Source organism: Topomyia yanbarensis, chromosome 2, assembly GCF_030247195.1.
Source record: "Topomyia yanbarensis strain Yona2022 chromosome 2, ASM3024719v1, whole genome shotgun sequence".
Taxonomy (NCBI): domain Eukaryota; kingdom Metazoa; phylum Arthropoda; class Insecta; order Diptera; family Culicidae; genus Topomyia; species Topomyia yanbarensis.
In genome coordinates, this window is record NC_080671.1 from 240,281,522 (window position 1) to 240,301,694 (window position 20,173).

General features: G+C 37.0%; 1 long non-coding RNA gene and 1 pseudogene across 2 annotated transcripts in view; both read right to left on the reverse strand.

Annotated features, from left to right (window-relative positions):
- Positions 1–8,207, reverse strand: part of LOC131678366 (uncharacterized) — a 47,968-nt gene extending 39,761 nt beyond the window's left edge. Inside the window, exons 1-4 of one of the 2 annotated variants that reach the window (XR_009303638.1) lie at positions 7,924–8,207; positions 7,547–7,740; positions 7,379–7,495; positions 7,190–7,309 (exon numbers count right to left, since the gene is read on the reverse strand). This is a non-coding gene — a long non-coding RNA (uncharacterized LOC131678366). The remainder of the gene's footprint in view (positions 1–7,189; positions 7,310–7,378; positions 7,496–7,546; positions 7,741–7,923) is intronic. The other variant, XR_009303637.1, reaches the window with a different exon arrangement.
- Positions 8,208–15,324: 7,117 nt separating this feature from the next.
- LOC131680151 (DEAD-box helicase Dbp80-like) lies at positions 15,325–18,688 on the reverse strand (annotated as a pseudogene).
- Between the last annotated feature and the right edge of the window lie 1,485 nt (positions 18,689–20,173).

A 20,173-nucleotide genomic window follows, 5' to 3' on the forward strand; every position in this document is an offset into this window, starting at 1 on the left:
TCGGTGAAAAAACGTGGGCTCATCATTAATACACGTGTAAGACATGTTCAATAAAACATCTTTAAAACGTTGCGATTTACCAGTGAGCTTTAGCAGGTCTGTGTTGAAGTCACCCAGGAAAAATGTGAAATTATACTTGACTATATTCATCGAAATGATATAGAAGTGTTTCCGAGCAATCTACATTCGGAGGGTTGTAGTACACTAATAAAAGAATCTTATCAATACCGAACTGGATCTCCAGCAGCAGAAATTCTGGTATAGAACGAGAGAATTTTATTTATTCGAGATTTTAGTTGTGAAGGACTAGAAACTGTTTTCATCCCACCTGTAGTTGGGTGCCTACTTCGCAAGAGTCCGGCAAACTGAGAGTGAGAAGAAAAATGGAATGAAACGATCAATCCATTTACACTTGATCGCGGCTAAATTCGGATGGCAACTATGATGCTTGCATTTGTAAAAATCGTATTCTAATAAACGATATCTCGAATATTATATTCATGTAATGTTGAGTGCAGAAATTACGATTTCCAAATACTACTAGGGGAACTGGGGGCAAGTCCGACACCGTGGGTAAGCCCGACACCCCACGACTTTTCATAGGTATCTAATTTTGAATCATACAATAATAACAGGATATCATTAGTACGATTATTTTGAGCATTTCGAGACACACAGATGCCATATAGATTCATCCAACGTCACAAAATAAACAAAATATGCGAAAACAAAGTTGATGCGCACTTGGATGTTATTTTTAGTTCAAACACTTTAAGGTTTTAACAGCACAAAGGCTTTGGAAATCACCAGTATTTTTGCCGCACATTCTAATCTACTCTCCATATCATTATTTATCTGCGTTGAGGATAAGTTTGAGGGGAGCACGTCGTTTGGCATAAGTTCGTTTGGCATAAGTTCATTTGGCATAAGTTCATTTGGCATAATGTTCATTTGGCATAACCGTAGGTGACACATACGGTCGTTTGGCATAATGTTCATTTGGCATAATGGTCATTTGGCATAATGGTCATTTGGCATAATGGTCGTTTGGCATAATGGTCATTTGGCATAATGGTCGTTTGGCATAATTTGAAATATACATTGAAATCTCTGTTATATTAGGCGTTGACGATGCCTAATGTGGCTACGCCACATCGCTTTAAACGTGGTGCTGTCCGACATCGCTCCGCTCCGTCGGACTTAAACTAGCTGATAGCCCCTATGTTTAAGTAATCTGGGCAAACGAGTGGATCACAGATTTGCTTGCAAGGGGCTGCCGTTCCGACGGAGGTATACAGATTCAAAGAACTGCTCATGTTTGAAAGATGGAGTCAACTCCTAAGTTTAAGTAATCCGGGCAAACGAGTGGATCACAGATTCGCTTGCAAGGGGCTGCCGTTCCGACGGGGGTATACAGATTCAAAGAACTGCTCATGTTTGAAAGAAGGAGTCAACTCCTAAGTTTAAGTAATCCGGGCAAACGAGTGGATCACAGATTCGCTTGCAAGGGGCTGCCGTTCCGACGGGGGTATACAGATTCAAAGAACTGCTCATGTTTGAAAGAAGGAGTCAACTCCTAAGTTTAAGTAATCCGGGCAAACGAGTGGATCACAGATTCGCTTGCAAGGGGCTGCCGTTCCGACGGGGGTATACAGATTCAAATAACTGCTCATGTTTGAAAGAAGGAGTCAACTCCTAAGTTTAAGTAATCCGGGCAAACGAGTGGATCACAGATTCGCTTGCAAGGAGCTGCCGTTCCGACGGGGGTATACAGATTCAAAGAACTGCTCATGTTTGAAAGAAGGAGTCAACTCTTAAGTTTAAGTAATCCGGGCAAACGAGTGGAATCTGTGATCCACTCGTTTGCCCGGATTACTTAAACTTAAGAGTTGACTCCTTCTTTCAAACATGAGCAGTTCTTTGAATCTGTATACCCCCGTCGGAACGGCAGCTCCTTGCAAGCGAATCTGTGATCCACTCGTTTGCCCGGATTACTTAAACTTAGGAGTTGACTCCTTCTTTCAAACATGAGCAGTTATTTGAATCTGTATACCCCCGTCGGAACGGCAGCCCCTTGCAAGCGAATCTGTGATCCACTCGTTTGCCCGGATTACTTAAACTTAGGAGTTGACTCCTTCTTTCAAACATGAGCAGTTCTTTGAATCTGTATACCCCCGTCGGAACGGCAGCCCCTTGCAAGCGAATCTGTGATCCACTCGTTTGCCCGGATTACTTAAACATAGGGGCTATCAGCTAGTTTAAGTCCGACGGAGCGGAGCGATGTCGGACAGCACCACGCTTGAACCGATGTGGTGTAGCCACATTAGGCATCGTCAACGCCTAATATAACAGAGATTTCAATGTATATTTCAAATTATGCCAAACGACCATTATGCCAAATGACCATTATGCCAAACGACCATTATGCCAAATGACCATTATGCCAAATGACCATTATGCCAAATGAACATTATGCCAAACGACCGTATGTGTCACCTACAGTTATGCCAAATGAACATTATGCCAAATGAACTTATGCCAAATGAACTTATGCCAAACGAACTTATGCCAAACGACGTGCTCCCAAGTTTGAGTATTCCAACAGTTTATTGGGCATTTAACAAAAATGTGCACTGTTGGGGTAAGACCGACAGTTTTAGGAGGGGTAAGATCGACACGCTATTTATTTATGGTTGAGTTCATTTTTGATTCAATGCGAATGACTGGGAGTTGTTTATGGTATTCTACTTTTATAACATCATGTTAATATTTGAAATATACGGAAACTCTGATATTTGCATTTATTCCTTGTCAGTATTGTCTCAAGCCGACCAAAAAATAAAAAATCTAATTGAGCGCGATTCATAGTTTTATTATAAAACGAAAGGAAAAAGGATAATCTAATATGAGATTCTAAAATGATATTAAATAACAATTTCCATCGACTGCCGGATTGTTGATCAACAGAATTCCGAAAAATCATAACACGAATCGGATAGCTTATTACAAAAGCGTATGTTACTTCTAAGTGAATGAATCTTAGTAACAGGGGATATATTCTTCTTATAGAACGGATCTTACTTCTTAGAAAGGCTTCACAAGCGCTAATAAAGCTTGAAAAGATTAAGAGGGAAAATATTTACCATAATACAAACCAAGTGTTGAACATTATTTATTCACACCTTCCTCTCTTCCTCTTGCTACGCGATGAAATTCCAGAAAGCATGCATTTGTATCACACATACTCATATACACATAGTTACACTTTATCACACATACACAACACATTTTTAATGAAAAAAATTGGACCAAAAGAAAGCTAACAAGGGTGACGCTCGTGCCACTTTGGGGTGTCGGTCTTACCCGCAGCGTTTTTAAAATGTTATTTTTCTCCATTTTTTGGCAACCAATAATTTTTAATGAATCCAATTTTTTGAAACGCTTAAATAATTATATCTTGTTAAGAACCATGTAAACAAGGATTACGCACAGATTATACAATTTTTGGAGCTTTTTGGTATTTTAGAAAAATGATTGCGCTTAAGGTGTCGGACTTGCCCCCAGTTCCCCTACTTTTTTGGGAAATATATTGTACCAATGAAGCAAACTATGATTTTTGTTTGGAGAACTGTTTCTATCATTCATGAAATCTTCGAGCATATCGTAAATAGTGAAAATTTCTAAAGGAAATTAAATCCAAAATAGGTCAAGGCTATTAAAGTGATACAGATTTTGGAGGCAGCATATAACAATATAAAGATATCGGCGTGTGGATCTTTAAGGAACTAACCGATCTTTTCATTATGTAAAAAAATAATGCGCACACCGGCCGACTGACTTGTTTTCTATCGATCTAACCAATCTGTATTGGCAGCCGCAGGAAGAAAACGAGAACTGAAAAGTACTTTTCAAACAGACAATTTCAGTGTACTTTTTCCAGTTGCTACCCGCCATTCTTTACCGCTTCAGAAGGATGTGCTCCTTTCTCTTAGATGATTTCGTTTTCGCAGAGTTTGATTTAACATTTATTTATATAATAATTGTTGTTGAAATTCGTTATAATTATTCTTCCCCACGTCGACATGTGTCGTATTCAATTAGAATGACATGCACAGTCCATTTTGAATTCAAAAATTCGTTTTAGCAATTTTGATGTAAAATTTAAAGCTAAAAGTATTTTTGCCTTTCTCAATAGAAAGGTATTGCAATTGCTATGCTGTGACTTTCTAACGGAGGCCCGGAGGGCCGAGTGACGTATACCATTCGATTCAGCTCGTCGAGTTCGGCAAATGTCCGTGTGTATGTATGTGTGTGTATGCATGTATGGTATGTGGTATGTGTGTGTATGTTCGTCTGTGTGTGTACGCGAATACAATCTCACTCACTTTTCTCAGAGATGGCTGAACTGATTTTCACAAACTTAATCCCAAATGAAAGGTGCAACGTTCCCATCAGCTGCTATTGAACTCTAATGGATCCGACTTCCGGTTCCGGAATTACAGGGTGATGAGTACGATCACACAGAAAATGTCGATTTTAATCAATTCTGCAATGAATGTATAAAGATGAAATTTATTCCAAAATTTGGCCACATCTGCTCGGATTTGTAGTACTAGGTCACTAGCAGCCATTCAAAGTCTCTTTGATCACATTGGCCACATTCATCGGTTCCGGAAGCCCCGGCAGAAGTATCGAAATTAAAAATAACAGTCACATCGGTTTCTCGGAGATGTCTTAACCGATTCAACCAACTTAGTCACAAATGAAAGGTGTTTTATCCCCGTAAATGGCTATTAAATTTTATCCTGATCCGACTTCCGGTTCCGAAGTTACGGGTTGTGGCGTGCGGTCACAAAGCAAATTCCGATCCAAACCGATACTTCGATGAAAGCAAAAAAGGTAAACATATCGCTAAAATGTTTTTCAAGCAGCTTAAATTTGCAGTTATAGGTCACTGGCGGCCAACCGACCTTTCGTTGACTACATTGACCACCATAGACGGTTCCGGAAGTGCCCGAGAAAAGCGGCCATCCGTTGAAATTAACAAACTCACATTAGTTTCTCGGAAATGGTTGGGCCAATTTTCACAAACTTAGTCCCAAATGATAGCTATATTTTCTCCACAGATGTCTATAAAATTTTGTACGGATCGCTTATATGGTTCCCGAAATATAGACTGAACCGTCCAATCACATATGAAATTCCCATATAAGCCGGAACTGACAAATGACATAATATTTCAGAAATCGAATTCGTATTTTTGATGCCAAACATCTTTAAAATGCATGAAACGTCGTATTATCTCGACACTTTTTTTTGTGAAGATCGACTTTTTGGGAATTTCGCACCTTTTTTTCAGTTCAATATTACCGTGGCCTTTTTTTCTTTTACAAAATTAATAATGTTTTCTTTTCTTGTATATAGTTGTCATGTCGTGTATAATAAAAATGTACTATATATGGTAAGGTGGGGCAAATCCGACCGTTGGGTAAACCCGACCACCCTCTGTTACCGAAAATCAGAAGCATCCCGCGAACTAATATCAATGTTGTCGTGTAGAGCATCGAAAATAATCATAATGGTGCTATGACAGCATTTTATTAGTCTACATTGAGATGCTCATACGACAAAAAGTGTGTTTTTACAACTTTTGATTTGACTTTTGTGCATCATTGACTACAGGATATTTCTGATTGTTAAAGTGATTCCATAATAAATGTAAGTGGATTTAAATTCCTTGATTTAAGTCCTACAAAGTGCATAGATGAATTTAGTTCAACCTTTTTCATATTTTTTCTTAATTGCATCGTAATGAAAAGTGACGCGGTGGGGCAAATCCGACCTCTAAATATTGGGGTAAATCCGACCGCTTTTTTGCTAAGAAAATTTTTATTTATCAAATTGAGATATATTTTTTATTGTTATTATTTATTATTTTTATGCACAATGGCTCATAATTACAAACGAAAGACACAAAACATGATGAGTATAGTATTCATCGAGCAATTGCTTCGATGCAAAGGGGAATATCATTACGTGCCACTGCTCGTGATTTTAGCATTCCAAGATTGACATTGAACTCCATTTTCTTCATGTTACAATTCAATAACACAAAACGCTTGTATCTCAAGATATTATCAATGTCGAAATAAAAGGCTATATACAGAAAGTTGCCCAGGAGTCTAACCTTTAATTTGGTATATAAAACGGCTTGATCCGATATGTAAAATGAGCATTTTACAACCAAAACCATTCACTAGGTCGGATTTGCCCCACCTTACCCTACATTTGAAAGCTTTTAATGAATATATAATCAACGCAAAAATTTTCGTGTTCGTGGTTGAGAAAGGCATAATTGCAGCGCTAGGTGGATTAAAACAGGGTTTTTACTAAAATTATTGTACTATTATAGTTTTGACAGATCATCAAATTTTATCTGCTCTAATCAAGTAACCTACACGGAAAAAACCCACAGAATAAGTTCTTTAAACTTAAATTTAGGTACCTTTGAGTTTTGCATAGCTTCCGCACTTATTAGTGTTGTCAAATACAAAGCGAGAGATTCGACTCTGTCGAGGTCTTCCGTGGAATAAGGTACTTTTGAGTTGTTTGAGGTATACTCAAAATTAGGTAGATTCAACTTAAATTCAAGTATATTTAACTCAAGGTTGAGTATAAAAACCTATCAATGAGTTGTGATTTTTGCCGTGGTTAAAGGGAAATTACCACGTATATGATATCACTATAGGTGGGCCCATATTATTGGCTCGAATTAAAACTCGTCGAAATGTCAACTGACGACGTTCATCCGGAGTGTTCATTTGAGTTTACATTTTGCTAGCGTTGCCAACGCCACATCGCTTTTGTTCATTAACGCGACGTTTTAGATGTTGGCTTTGAAATCATGGCGTAGCAGATAGTATTGCTCAAAATTGCAACAAGGCACCATCTTTGATAACAATCTGAAACGAGACATCGAATGTCAAATGCAGCCAGGGGGTACTGTTAAATTCAGCCAGCCCATTTAAACTATGTGAAGCAAAAAGAGAGGCTGTGTGAGATGAACGATAGAATGAACAGAAAAAAAGAAAACATCTATCGTTCCAGACAACAGTCTATCTCGTCCTGTAACCTGTGAAATTATCGGGGATCATATTTGTTTAACATACGTAGCTGCCGATATACTCACATTAACTTGACTTTCAACGTCGGTATATCCAGATTTGCCGTATTGCGTTTATTGAGTGATGCGACTACGTTAGGTGAACTTATTCCCGGAGAATAAACCAAAGCACGAGATTCGACGTTACTGAGAACATTAGAACTTGTGAGAGCGTCCGTTACGGATTTTTTTTTTTGCAACATTGTTCATGATTACCTTTCACGCTGTCGTAGGAAATCGCTTTCAACATCAAACTAAGAACGTTTTCTTGGGCACCAGCTTTATCGGTAATGGAACCATGCATAACTGGAGGACGAAGAATCGAAGGTTGTGCTGAAAGTGTATAATCGATATAGCAGATTTATCACCATAGATAAATACTACCATTTTTAACTAAAAATATGCGTTGTTCCAGGAAATGCTCGACGAAAATCGTTTGATTGTCTTTAGTTTTGAATGTGTAGTGCATTTATGAAAAACTTTACTATCGTATTTCATGCAATAAAACGTAAGCCTCTGACTTTGCACATCCCGATTCGTTGGCGCACGTAGAAGAGAAACAGATGGTCGAGCTTCACCTGTTTAATAGGACATTGCAAGGTGACGTCATATGAGTAAAAATGCTCGAAAAAATGACAGTTCAGCGAGCTTGTTTACATGGTGTTAGAATTCGAACCGAGTTTCTTGTACTGGGTTAAACCAAAAATTTTCTAAGTCCATGTAAACAAGCTCTCTGAGCTGTCAGAAAAGTGAGGTTATACATTTTCATGCAATGCTCAATCGCTTCGAACATTAAATCTTGAGCGTTTTTTCAAAAAGACACATCTGCAATGAGCTACTCTCTTTGTTTACTTTCTCTTTCGATTTTTACGGCGTCACTATAATACTTTTCACTAATTTTACAGTACAGATCGAAAGACGGTGGTTTTAACTAGCATATTATGCAAAGAGTTGAGGGATAAACGTTAAAGTCTCGACAAACATATGATTACGGCCTAAAAGCCAACTGTCAAAATCCACTTTGAATGGAAATTCCGGACAAACCGTTACAGGCCAAACACAGATGTTGATAACAAACGAAAGAGAAAAGTTTTCTCTTTCATAAACTGTTGTGAACTGTGTTCGACTAGTAACGGTTGGTCTGGAATTTCCATTCAAAGTGGATTTTGACAGTTGGCTTTTAGGCCGTAATCATATGTTTGTCGAGAAGTGACCGAATTATTAGGGACCGTTCATAAACCACGTAGACCGAAATTTGAGAATTTTAACCCCTCCCCCCCCTTCTCCCCTAGTAGACCTTAGTAGACTTTTACCAAACCCCCCCTCCCCCGCCAAAAGTCTACGTAGGCTTTTATTTTTTTTTCGCGGGAAATGTAGAATTAGCAAGAAGCACATAATGTTCAATTAAAAATTAGCGTTCCGATTTATTTCAAACTTTTTAAATATTAAAGAAAGGTTTTTCACATTGGTTTTTTGTCTATGACTGATCAAATCAATTAATAACAAATCAAGGTGCTTGTCAACGTTTGTGCAGCGGAATACTTCTTTTCAAGGTTAGTCACTCAAGTATATGTAAAAAGATTTATTGCTATAACTAGTTCAAGTTTTGGCCTACAGCAACAATGCAGAATTGCTAAAGACTTTTTGAGCCTTACTGGTGCATTCAAAATTGATAAATTAAAGGAAACAATTACAAAATAATACTGTCGATGTGTACTATTATCTAGACTAAAATAATACACCAACTATGCTCACAAACTTCACTTTTCGTGAACAAATATTTAAATCTTCCCAAAAATATTTATTTTTCTTATGTAATTAATAGCCATATCACCTGAGAGTATTATCGCAAAGTATCAAAGTTTAACTCCGAATATTTTCGAAGATAAATATAGTAGAACCGGTTTGCATGGAGGTGCGTAGGGTCAAGACATAAAATTTAACGGGTGTTTAAATATTTTGAAATCAGTGTAAATGATTGCAAGAGAAACTGATTAACTCGAGTCAACACTTTGTTGTAGAAGTTTCACTACACTACTGCTTTAACCACCGAAATCAACAAATAAAAAAAAAATAATCCACCTATTAATAAAAATCGGGTGTTTTGTTGTTACAATGGTGGTTTTATTGCTTAACTTTGACCATTTTTTAACTTTTTATGGTTCATACATTTAATGGTCCTTGCATGTCTGCTAACTAGTGGTGTCTCAGATGATTTCACAGTCAAAATCTTCCGTCGAGAGGAATTTTGGTCAAACATCTTTAGAACTGTCATTTTGTTTTATTCCTAGATCAAAACTATATCAAAATATACGCAAGAAACAACAATGTGTGAGGTTGCCCAAACAAAATCGTGGGTACTGGGTTGAGTGGTCGCTTAACGAGTAGTTACCTCAATAGTGTACTAGCTTTGAAGTGCCTGCATAAATACACCTAGCTGAATAGACTGATATTTTAAATACAACTCTCTTTAAATCCCATTTATAATTAGTAATACGAGAATAACAAAAAAATAAGAGTCTACGTAGACTTTTTCAAAGAGCCCCCTTCTCCCCTCGTAGACAAACGTAGACTTTTGCCAGACCTCCCCATCCCCCCTATGAGACTACGTGGTTTATGAACGGCCCCTTAACAGAAGAGTAACTCATTGCAGATATGACGTTTTTAAAAAACGCTCAAAAAATGTTAAATCTTGAGCGTTTTTTCGAAACATCATAAGCGGCCCTTACACGTTCAATTTTTTTGTCAATACTAGAGAGTATTGACAAAAGTATTGTACGTGTAATGGAAAAAAATTTATTGACGATGTGGATTTCAAACGGGACTGAAATATTGTAACAATATCGTCAATACTGGTATTGACAAAAATATTGAACGTGTAAGGGCCGCTATATCTGCAATGAGTTACTCTCTGTTTATACTTTCTCTTTCGATTGTTACGGTGTCACTATAACACTTTTCACTTATTTTACAGTACAGATCGAAAGACGGTGGTTTTAGCTAGCATATTATGCAAAGAGCTGAGGGATAAATGTTAAAGAGACCGAATTATTAACAGAAGAGAAAGTAAACAAAGAGAGTAACTCATTGCAGATATGACGTTTTGAAAAAACGCTCAAGAAATGACAAAATGCCGCATTTTCGCTAGGAGACCTAGGATAGGATCCGCCAGCTCTGTCCCCTGTTTTTGAACCAATTCTGAACCAGCTCGTGATTGGATGAAAGTGACATAGGCAAACCTTCGGCTTGGAAACTAAAAGTACTAAAGGGCTGCTTGGAAGTGTTGTCATATTGTGATATCAAACATAAAACGACGATTGTTAACTGTGTTGATTTTTTTGTTTTCTGTTCCCGAGAGATCCGGTAGCGCGGTTATCGTGGATTCTGTTCTGTGTGCGGAATAATGCAAAAATGCCGCTTTTCGAAATCAACAGGCTGTGTAGCGTAAGTATGACAATATTTTGAACTTCATGTAAAAATTGTCTTTGTTCCAGTACCGAGTAAATTGGAAGTACTGAGCAAACAGGGAGAAAGTTATCCCGGAAGTCGCTTCTTGTTCTTCCTTTGGTATTATCGATACAGTTGAATTTTACAGTTTTCAACTGAATCGATCATCGGTGTAAATAGGAGCGTGTATTTTCTACTGCTGTTTTCTCCGAAACGATCACATGTAGTACTGGAACAAACCTGCACTCAAAAAAAAGTAAACGTCATGCCTATTGATTTTACACATAGCTTTTTGCAATTAACGGAGGCATATAGACACTATTTGCTGGTGCATAAACCTTATGTGTGTATTTACAAGAAATATTAATCTTACATTCACATTTCATAACTATCAGGCACATAAAACCCCATTCTATAACAATATGCACATATAACTTATGTGTGTGCATACATAGTTTATGCAGTTGACACATAGAAGGTATGTGTGCACGTGATAACAATAGCATTTCTTCTTCATATGAATTTTAAGCGGTTTGAAGCTAATAGAATTAACGTTTGGATTTTTTTCAGTGTATACATTGCTCCAAAACAAAAATTAAACCTTGCAGAAAAGTAGTTTTAGAATATTTAAAATAAATCCGAACAGAGATTATTCTTGTGACAGAGGTTGCTTGACTCAGAAAGCAACTTACAAAAATGACGAGGCATGAAGATATTTTTCGTAATGTCCAACAACGAATATATTATTTTGTTTTTCTGTATTTCGATAGAAAAAAACGTTATGATCGTTTAAATGCGGATATAAAGACAATCTTTGATTTTTCCAGAAGCATGAAATTGGTACATAATATAGAATATTTCTCGACAAACATATGATTACGGCCTAAAAGCCAACTGTCAAAATCCACTTGGAATTGAAATTCCGGACAAACCGTTACTAGCCGAACATAGTTCACAGCAGTTTTTGAAAGAGAAAACTTTTCTCTTTTGTTTACTACCAACATCTGGGATTGGCGTGTAACGGTTTGTCCGGAATTTCCATTCAAAGATTATTTTGACAGTTGGCTTTTAGGCCGTAATCATATGTTTGTCGAGATTTTAATCAGAACAAATATACGACCGAAACAAAACAAATATTTTGGCAACATTGGTCGAGTGGGGTAAGTCGTTTTCAACAGGGATTAGTAAAATATAAGAAGAAGCCAGCTGGCGGATCCTATCCTACACTCAGACTATCAGCACCGGTGCGTAAGCAAATACGTGTGTATTTTGATTACGGTAAACGATATTTTATTTAGACACCCGTTTTCGCACCGGTCGTTAGTAAATACCCTCTAAGAACGGTTGGTTTCAAAATCGTCCAATGAAGGACGTTCGTTGGACCAATTTGGACAACGTCCAAATAACCGTTCAACAAACGTCCATCGTTGGACCCGTGTTGAACGATTTTGAAACAATTTTTTGGACGTCTCAGTGGGTAGGTTGCCAAAATAATAATCTGTTTTTACACCGGTAGTTGTTATTAGGGGAGACTGAGGAGACTTGATCCCCGGGGAGACTTGATCCCATCATTGTAACTCAAAGGCGGATCAGAATACATTAATCGAATATACTATAAAGTTGCGTAGTTTTATCTAAACATAAATTTCATTAACACAGAAAAAAGAAATTGGACTTTTGTGTAACCGAATTTTTACCGATTTAAAAAAAAGTCTCAGAAGAACTGAAGATTTATTTTTCAAACTTTTATACAATTAATAAAATCACCCACTACATACTCTACTTTTGCATACAGAATTACAGGAGAATGTCAATTGTATGAATAAGTTATGATTGAGCTGATTCTTTTGTTCAACTATATTTTAACTAAATTTTGCTGAAATATATGCTATGGGTTCACTTGATCCCTTCAAATTCGTGGAGATTTGATCCCCTTCGCCGTACTTCATACACACCACTGAAAATAACCAAATTCACACCAGAACAATGTAAGTCATTGTTGTCATAAAAAAATGTCAAAAATGAACACTTCATCGTAAAGAAACATAACTGTAATTGTTTACTACAGTATACGTAGCAACCATTCATCCCACATTTCACGTTCCTCAACCATAATAAAGACAGCTTTCAAATAATTGTACGGAGATTTGGTGAATTCGTAAAAAAATCAGGTGAGAGATGCGTAATATGTAGTAACAAAAATAACAATATCTAATCATAACAATTTAATCAATACTACAATCCATTTATAAAATTGAATGGGGTAATGTACCCGTTTTTGCCCTATTAAAAAGGGTACCACTTTATTACTACAATAATTTTATTATTTCAGCTTCTTTTATTTGTTATTAAGGTCCATTTTTTTATTTCGATTATAGTGGTTTTAACGTTAAGGTCATTCGCCTTTTATTAAGAGCCAATATAATAATAAAATTGTCTTGAGAATGGTGAAAATCTTCTGTTTGAGCGCAGCAAAATCTCTAATCGAGTACCCCCATTATCGCAATACCATTTGAGTCAATGCGTTGAGCAAAGATGGCAGACGCTGCTCTAACCAAAGGCTTCAGATGGGTAGGATGATAGTAGAAGCAGGGCAAAAATAGGCTTATTACCCTACATGCTCTTTTAAACACGTTTTCATAAAGGAATCAAGTGTCTCCAAATTAGGGATCGAGTCTCCACTAATCTAAGAATTTTCCATTTTTTTGTTGTTTTCCAGAAATGCTCATAGCTCATGTCCAGTATAATATTTCCATTTATTTTTTTTATGATTATTAGTCATCCCTAGAAACAATATAAAACTACAAAAAAATACATAGTTTGTTATCATTCCACGGAGTTGGACTGAAAAATAAAAAAGGGGATCAAGTCTCCTCAGTCTCCCCTATAGTTACGTTACACTTTTTTGCAATCATGCAATAAAATAATCGTTTTTTTAATGATATGGACTTTATTCAGTGAAAAAAATATTGCTAGAAAGAAAATACATTTATTTATTGAATTCAATAAAACCATTTCAGTAACAAACATCGTTCTTTTTTCTAAAAATATTTTATTGCAATGATTGTAAAATTATTCAAACTGGAAATGTTTATTGAGATTAAAAGTTAATTATTGTTTCAATGAAAAAATGCTCATGCCATTAATTTTGCCGTTTGAAGCAATAAACATTGTATTATTGAATTGAATAAGACATTTTTATGTTCAAATATGCTAAAATTCTCTATGTAATAAAAATTCTAAGAAATGTTATGGGTTCGGAACGGACAACGAATTCTAATAACTAATGTTTACCCAGAAGTTATTGTCTGAAGCACATACTACGGCCGCTCTGAATCAGGAGTGTAATGAAAAGGAGCTCATGCTAGATATTACAAACAAACTTGCGGAGAAGGAACCTTTACGACCACTCAACGATTGTTTTGTGGAAACAGTTTATACGATCAGTTTCGAATACGCTTTCGTTTTTATGTATTTCGAAGACTTTGAAGAGGAACTAATACTATATTGAAAAGCCAGAGAAAGTTGGGTTTTACCACAGATAACAGACGTTTAGGCTCGATTTGAATCGTGTGTAAATACCCGCTACTGAGATTCCGAATAAATCAGACGTCTGAAACACGTTTGGCAAACGTTTGTAGATGGCGCAATGATCGATGCAATGCAGTTAGAGTGCAGCTGTCAAACACGTATAGTAAACAGTTGCGCAGATGGCAATAGTGAAACACGGATTTCCAACGTTTATCAATTTGAAAGTTTACACAGGTTTTTGAAGAAATTTTGTTCTAGCCTAAACGTCTGTTATCTGTGGTTTTACCAAATTATACGGAAGCCATCTGACGTACGTCCTTCAGACGCTGCAGTCAAATATATTCGGATGGGAGAAAAATTGCGCGTTAATGTATGTGAGAATACTGCCATACCCCAGGTAATAGACGTTTACACTGATTTTTACATAAATTTTGTAGCCCAAATGTCCATCAGCTGTGGTCATATTGTAGACAGCATAGCCGGGTAAACATATCTGGGTTTTAACGAAGACTCCATATCAAGAAGACTGGCAACTCTGTCCAGAATCCGGAGACAGTAACAGCAACACCACTTGCGGGTAAAAGCTTAGTATGCACCTCTTGCGAAATGAGGTCGCGAAATATTTTTCCTTCTTCCGTGCGGAATTTTGACATTTGCTCGCGAAAACTAGTCTGTGTGTTTGCTGTTAGATGTCGCTTTTGATAACATGAAAAACGACATCAGCTGTTGTTTGTTTATTTCTTTTTTATATTTCTGTTGTCATTTGAATGTTTTAAATGATGTATTTTATTAATTCATCACGGATGTGTATGAAATCGGTAACAATTGTAAACCTATTTGCCATTCATGAAGCTCTCAGGGAAGTGACGTACTCAGCGTGAATCATATTTCGAGCATGATTAATCATAATGCTTATTTGTGACGGTTCCGGATGTCTCGGGGAACTTCAGTCTGACCAATTTAGACAGCACAATTCCTGCAATCGGAAATTTAAATCATTGGCTGGAAATTTTCTATCTAAATTGGCTGCTTCTACCGGTTCTAGAAGACTCAGAGAAATGATCGAAATTCGCTCAAACCAAATCTATTGTAATTGTCCGAATCATAAGTCTAAATCGGCGTTTGACCATTAAGAAGCAAATCTGATTGCCTTGGCCACCTTTACCGCTTTCACAAGTCTCGGGGAAACTACCATTCGAAACACGTTTCGGAATCCGGAATGGATTCCAGCGCAAATATAACAACCGACTCCGACTCAATCGGTTTCAGGTCGAACCAAACCCTAGGCTTTAAACTTTGGCTGACGTTAAAAATCGATTATGATAACAATGGCTACTACTAAAGGTTCTGGAAGTCTCAGGGAATGCTACCAATAATCAGTACGGATACAAAACTATTTTTGTATAACAATTGTGAGAATCGTAATTCAAATTTATTGCCATAAGTAATTCGTGGTAATTCTTATTGCATGAAACACTAGAGAAGGTGGGAAAGTGTTCCATGGTCTGAATCGTGATTCCAAATTACTGGATTATATTATATAACTAAATTGGTCACTTAACGAAACTGAAGGTCAAACGAATCGTCAACCAATCGGATCAACAACTGCTGTACTTCAAGAATACCGTATGTGCTATAGCACGTTTACTTAATCACCAGGCTGCTTTTGTGTATGCTAGACGGTGGGTGCCGGTGTGTGTGAATGATCACGTTTGCGACCGGGTTTGTATTATCGCGAAGTTCTCAAGCGTTGCTATGTGATGCGCGCATTTATGTGACTTTTGTGTGACGAGTCTAGTAGAGCATTCATCATCATTGAGTATTGTATGTATATCAAATATAAAACATTGATCATTAAATACTAAATATCACGCATTGAATATGAATATTAAACATTGAATATTACATTTTATATATTAAATATCAAATGTTAAATATTCAACAATAAATATTAAATATAAAATAAAAAACATAAAATATTAAATACACTGAAGACCCGATTTTATCAGCCCCCTCATATGAAAATTGATAGTTGGTAGTTTGATGGGCTCTAGCAGTCGAACCAAGTTGAATTCGAGTAAATCCTTTCTTGGGCATATATTTCTTGTCTTAGCGATCCAAAATATCCAAAAATAAAAATCAGATTTTTTTAAAATTTTGCACTGTCAGATCCGCTTAAGAAAAATTTAACCTAAATAATCAGAAAGGATTGTGAGACATCTACACTGATAAAATATAAATGAATAATAAATAAATATATAGAGAAATTAATACACCAATAAATAATTAAATTGGCAAATAAATTAATGAATAGTTTCTCGGTTCATAGGCATTAACATAAACATTTCACATATGTTTCAGCACATATCGAGGGACGATGGTTTCGTCTAGCATATTATGCAAAGAACGAAGGGGCGAATGTTTAAGCGGCTTGGCTTATTACAGAGTAAAAAGTAAATAAAAAGAATAACATTGTTACTTACGATACGACCTAATGAAAATTTTCCCCAGAAATAAATGAACATATAAGTAAATAATGAAGGAATAAATAAATGTAAAAATATACTAAATTCAAACCCAGTCGCTTTCGCCTTGAATCGCTTCAAAGCATATATCAGTTAAGATATCTTATTGTGTTTTATAGCTATGTTTTGTCTTCTTGGAATTTTGATTCACAGGATAATGAGCAAAATATTTTTCATCTTCTGCTTCAAGGTTAGTCTTTCGGATAATTTTTCCACCGCTTTCTCTACTGGCCGTTCAACGACAAAATAAAATAAAAAAACAAAGTCGGGTTCTTAAAAGTCCATTTAACTGAAAGTTATAACCATTAAACATGCGCTATCCTTGAATTACATCCTATTTCTAACAAATGCCCTTTTGTTGAAAAATCGCTATCAAAATTCTTCATAATCAAATGTTGCGTTAGGTACGTGCTCGGGTAGATATTTGTTAACGGAAAACATGAAATTTCAATTTGTTACATTTTGCAGTTAGGCCCTTTTCAAATGTTTGGATAGAACTGGGTAGAGCTAAATTGTAATTGTAATTGTAAATTTATTAGCTTACGATACCCTGTTGGTTGCATTTGTATACCTTATGTCAGGTCAAGGAAGAAAAAAAAATAAAAAAAAAAATTTAAAAAAAAATAATAAAATTATAAATTCAGAATCAAAACACCCAAAAAAGCTCCTACGCCTTTCACTAGTAGCTGGTCGAAAACACTTTACGGTGCAACTGAATCTTTTTCCGGAAGTGTTTTTCAATTGATCTGCAAATCATCATGCTTCGATCACTGCCCACTAGGTTGATGGTGATTCCGTTCTGTTAAAGAAGTGAGAAGAAATACAATCTATAGGATCACAAGAATGAGTCACACTTACCGAATCTACCGGTGCGTCTAATTCGATGTAGATACGTTTCGCAATCGGCTCGTCCCTGCTGATCCATCGGCAAGTCGAAGTTGACGACAATGGTCACCTGTTCGACGTCGATACCTAAGATGAAAGAATCTCTCCGTAACCTGGTGCTGTAGCCAGAATCAAGTGGTGGAACTTACCCCTGGACAAAACGTTCGTTATAATCTGTACCTTCTCTAGTCCGGTTCGGAATCGATCCAGAGCGTCCAACCGTTGCTCCACCGTTAGATCACCGGACAGTACCGCTACCGAGTGACCATCCTGGGACATCCTGCCGGTCAACCAACCGGCCGTTTTGCGTACCTGTTTCGATGGATTAACAGTTCTAAAAATAAGTTTACTTGGAGTTTGCAACTGTCCTATACATCATATGACAGAAAATGATCGCTTGTCCGACGGTAATCACACAATTTCTCGTCCTGGTTGCGGAACTTGACGTAGTACTGTTTGATGTTATCGAGAGATTCTTGCTCCCGCGCCTGCCGAATGACGATCGGATTGGGTAGGATGTACTCGGCAAACTCCATCACCTCGCGCTCGTACGTGGCCAAGAAGAACACCGACCATAACACCCGCCTCGTCCAGTACAAAAAGGGAAAACTAGGTCGTACGTCCTGAACTTTATACCCCAGTCCATTAGCTTGCCGGGTGTTCCGATGATGATATGATTAGTCAGCTTCGCCCCTTTGACGGTCTCCTCACCGCGAACGGCGTAAGGAAGTTTGATTTCAGGACAAAACTTTGCCATTTTGGCAGCTACTTCCCCCTTCTGAATTGCCAGCTCATACGTGGGGGAAAGGCAAATCACCTGCAGATAGTTTTTTAACTAATGGACTCAACTGAGCGTTGCCAGCACGAAGGCAGCGGTTTTTCCTGTTCCCGACTGACTGGGCGACTATATTCCCTGGCGGACTGGCCAACAGAGTAGGTAGAGCCATCTCCTGAATCTTGGAAAAGGCGTTGAAACCCATCGCATAGACTCCCTGAAGTAATTCCGGCTTCATGTGCAAAGCTTCGAAAGTTTTAACCAACCAACCGGCGAAGAAGAATCCTTCCGATGCACCTTCAGATCCAGCTTTGATTCTACTAGATCTTAGCGAACATCCTTCATTAGCAAACTTGCATCCGCCGGGCTAAAAGATTAGTCATGGATAATTTTAAAGCTGATACTAAATATTTCGGGAGAAAATTTAGAATAGGACGTAAGTAACAGTCTTTCTCTTCTGTTTATTACTCGGTCGTTTCAATATTTAGTACTCAACTCTTTGCCTAATATTTTAGTAAAAACCATCGGCTATGTACTGGAAAATTAGTGCAAAGTGTTATAGTGACGTCATAACCGAAAGAGAAAGTAAACAAAGAGAGGCTCTCAATGTTCCTTTTGTCCTAATCAAAATTTTCTGCAGATTTCGACTTACTTGAATGCATCTTCCGCGGAGGAAGCTGTTTCTCCATTTTCTCTTGCAGCTTGTTTTTCTTCAGGAGCTGCTAGAGTTAGAATTTCCGAAGCTACCGAACTCCAAACATCAGGTGCAGCTTTGGTTCTACTGCCGGTGGACTAGGTTTTTCCGCATGCTCTTTCTTGCCAGCCGCCGGCTCTGAATCCTTATCCTTGGTGATATGTACTCAGTTCGCTAACCTATTTGTATTGAAAAGAAAAATTCAAATCCCATCCCAATGATCGCTTCAAAAATAGGTTATAACGAAAAAAACACCGAGTGCAGAAATTTCGTTATCCGTTGTCTTTTTGACCCAGTTATCGGCAGCGCTTGCCATCGTTTCGATCGGGTATTAAAATTCAATAGCAAGGTACAAAGTATGGGTAATCGTCCTGAATCAGCACGGGTACTGTCCCTCGGGTGCACAGTGGTCCAGGTCGCTAATTTAGGAGGAATTTTTACTTTCTGACAAACCTGTATAATTTAGCCGTATCATGTCTTAGGATGAATTTGTGTACTTTAGAAGATGCTTCTTTTTATTGGAATAGTTATTAGGGTGGTTCTAATTTATCTAAAATACGAAAATAAACTTTTTACTGATGAAAGATAGAGCTCCACAGTCTTCCACAAAGTTGTAAAGTAACTTATTTTGAATAAATTTGTTGAACATATTAAAGCTCTATCTCTTTTAGTTTTTGTTATACAAGAAATTTAAAAAAAAAAAAATTAGGGTGTTCCTGAAAAAAACGTTTTTTTAGTATAACTTTCGTATCTTTTACTTTTTGTTAACACAACCTTTGAACAGCTTATTGAAAACTTCAAGCCGAGTATTTTTCTCCAAGACACCGAAGGTCTAACTTTTTTCTTTAAAAAGTTATGGACACTTTTCGTTAAAAAAATAGCTTATTTCAAGGCTCAATATCGCTGATGCGGGCACCTAAAATTGAATTCTGTTTCCACCACATGAAAGACCATACTTATTAGTATATTTGAGCAAAAATTGGCGAATACGATATTTTTTTAAAATTTGCAATTTAGATTTAAAGTTTGTAGTTTTGCAGGTTCAACGCATTAAAGCATTTACACACATATCGTTGTATTATGAAAAAAGCCACTTTCAAATATCATTCTCTCATCGCAGCAAGCTTTGCATAAGTGAAACGACTGTCAAAAAA